Source organism: Silene latifolia, chromosome Y, assembly GCF_048544455.1.
Source record: "Silene latifolia isolate original U9 population chromosome Y, ASM4854445v1, whole genome shotgun sequence".
Classification (NCBI taxonomy): Eukaryota; Viridiplantae; Streptophyta; class Magnoliopsida; order Caryophyllales; family Caryophyllaceae; genus Silene; species Silene latifolia.
This window is the reverse complement of record NC_133538.1, coordinates 95059178-95062391: the sequence shown is the minus strand read 5'-3', so window position 1 is coordinate 95062391 and position 3214 is coordinate 95059178. Positions and strand designations below refer to the sequence as shown.

The 3214-nt window shown below is 41.5% G+C and overlaps 1 non-coding gene across 1 annotated transcript; it reads right to left on the bottom strand.

The window, feature by feature from the left end:
• Window positions 1-471: 471 nt before the first annotated feature.
• On the bottom strand, window positions 472-578 carry LOC141637050 (small nucleolar RNA R71). The gene has a single exon (XR_012541614.1). It is a non-coding gene; the product is annotated as a small nucleolar RNA R71 (small nucleolar RNA).
• Between the last annotated feature and the right edge of the window lie 2636 nt (window positions 579-3214).

Genomic DNA, 3214 nt, shown 5'->3' with positions numbered 1-3214 from the left:
ATTAGTGAGGTTGTTCAACCAACTATTGAGTTCATCAACCCTTTTGCAAGAGAAGGTGAGGAGAACCCAACACAAGATACCCCACAAAATCAACCTACAATGCCTAAATTTTCATCACATTCCGTACCCACCGAGGAGAACCTACCCAATGGTACTCCCACACCACAACATTTGACCGGAAATTTTATTGCCAAATCCGCCTTTATCCAATTAGTCAAAAGGAGCCAATTTGGGGGGATGCCTAGTGAAGACCCTCATTCTCATATGGAAACCTTTTGTGACTATTGTGATGCGATTTCTCAAACCTGTGTGACTCAAGACCAAATTCGATGGGTCTTAATTCCCTTTTCTCTAATCGGCACCACGAAACAATGGTTGAAGGGCCTTGATAAGGCCACTCTCGGAATTGATTCTTGGAAGAAGTTGGCTCTAGCTTTCTACAAAAAGTTCTACCCACCGGAAAAGATTAACATGCTAAGAGCTCAAATTACGGGTTTTAAGCAAAGGGATGAAGAATATTTGTATGAAGCTTGGGAGCGGTTCAAGGGAATGTGTCGCTCATGTCCTCACCATGGACTTAGCGAGTGGTTCTTGATACAATAATTTTGGAATGGTCTATATGAAGATTCAAGGAACATTCTCAACATGGGATCAAATGGAATGTTCACCGACGTTGATGACAATCAAACATGGAACAAGATTGAGGAAATGGCGGTCCATAACTCACAATATAGTAGACCTAGCAAGGCTACTAGAGGAGGAAGGCATGAAGTGGACTCCGTTACTCAATTGGGTGCTCAACTTAGTGCTCACATTGACACAATCAATTTGAAGTTTGAACATGCTATGGCTAGACTTGAAGAAGCCTCAAAATCACCAAAGCATCATGTTAATGCCATGACGGCATCCTCATCAATCCCAAGTGGGATATGTGAGAATTGTGGAACTTTGGGACATGACCAAGGTGAATGTAGGGGAACAAATGAACAAGTGAATGCTTTCCAAGCATACAAGAGTGGTACCCCTTATTCCAACTATTACAATGAAAACACCAAGTTTCATCCAAATCTCTCATACAAAAGCCAAAATGTTCAAAACCCTCAAACAACATACACCCCACCTCCCATGAGAAACCAAAATCAAAGACCCTTTTTCAACCAAAACCAAGGTTACCAAAACCAAAATCCATACAATCACCAAAATGACCAAGGTTTTGATGTTCAAAAAGCGGTCCTCCAAATGCAAAAGAATCAACAAGAGTTTTTCACTCAAATGCAAAAATATAGTCAAGCAAAAGAAACCGCCATCAACAACATTCTAGCTCACACCAAGATGTTGGAAACACAATTGACTCAACTAGCATCTTCAAGCTCACAAAGACAAAAGGGGCAATTACCACCTCAAAGTAATCCCCCAAGACATGAAACGGTTAGTGCCATTCACTTGAGAAGTGGTACAAGGTATGAAGCACCGAAGAAGCAAGTTGAGGATGAAGTTGTGGAAGCTAGTGATAAGGAAGAAATTGTGCAAAACTCCAAAGATGGAGAATCAACAAAAGAAGAGATTTCAAAGAAAAGTGAAGACAAAGCCAAGGAGAAGGATCCCATTGTGATTAGACTTCCTTTTCCAAGTCGTCAAGCCAAGCCCAAATTTTATGACCAACTTGGAAAGTTTATGGAAATTGTGAAGAATTTGGAAGTCTCAATTCCTTTCACGGAATTAATCAATCACGTGTCGGCCTATGCGAAATACATGAAAGACATCCTCACAAAGAAGAAGTCAATCCGGAAACTTGAGACTATCGCCTTCACTAAGGTGAGTAGTGCAATACTTCAAGGGAGTTCACCTCCAAAACTAAAGGATCTGGGAAGCTTCTCAATACCGTGTACCATTGGCGACACCACGATCAACAAAGCCTTATGTGATCTAGGGGCTAGTGTGAGTGTTATACCGTACTCGGTGATTAAAAGGTTGGGGATGGGAGAGCTTAAATGCACCAATATCACACTCCAAATGGCCGATAGATCGACGAAGACACCATTAGGGATATGGGAAGATGTCCCCGTACGAATTGGGAAGTTTTTTATTCCGGTGGACTTTGTCATTGTTGATATGGAGGAAGATTCCAACATTCCAATCATTCTAGGAAGACCCTTCTTACACACCGCGGGTGCGGTGATTGATGTAAAACATGGTGAGCTCACTCTAGAAGTGGGAGATGAGAGTATAACTTTTAATCTTGACAAGACTATGAGAGCTCCCCGTTTACATGAACCGTGTTTTATGATCGGTCATTATAGTCGGAAGGATGAAAGGAAGAAGTCGGAACTCCAATGGAAGAAGAAAATTGAAGATGCTCCTTTCAAAGAGAAAGTGAATTGTGACAAAGAGAGCTTGCAAGGCTCATCAAAGACAAGCAATGAAGAAGATGGCCTCATTGGCCAAGAAAAGGAATTGGGAAAGTTGTCTCCACCAAATCAAGAGACTTTCAATGTTCAACTTAATGAAGTATGTGGTCTTTGGGATGACGAATTTGAAGGGATTTTTAATCCCTACATTGGTAATGCCATCGATCAAGACCGACAACAAGGACCAAGGTCTATTGAAGACCTCTATCATGATAATGAACAAGCTTTTGATTACTTTTTCAAGGTGTTGAGCAACATCAACAACACCTTGAACATGCCCCCTTGACATCTCATCAAGAATGAGAGTTTGGTGGAGTCCTCCCTAAACCACCATTTGTAAACATTTCTAACTCCCTAACTTGCATTTCAATTCTTGTATTGCATTTTTGTTATTTTTGGATTTTTATACTTTGATCAAGATAATTATCATGTTTGAGAGAAGTGAGGGAGGGACTAATAATTTCAATTAATGTGTAGTGCTTTAGCTTAGTGTGGGGATGGCAATTGCCTAGGCTATCCATGCCTTAGTAGCGCCCCCACAATGAAGAACACAAGATATGAAGAAGAATGGAAGAATGACATGGGATATGCATTGTACACGGATGGAACTGAATCCGGGAACAATGGGGTCGAATCCGAGCGGATTCAAGAGAATCCGCCCGTCTTCAAGCAATCCGGACGTATTGGGTAGAAGACGCACGTCCTGAAATGAGCTGAACTTTTGATATTTTTGACTGTCAGCGAATCCGGGCGTCCTGCATCCTAATCCACCCGTCTTCAAAAATACGCCCGTCCTGAAAGAAAGA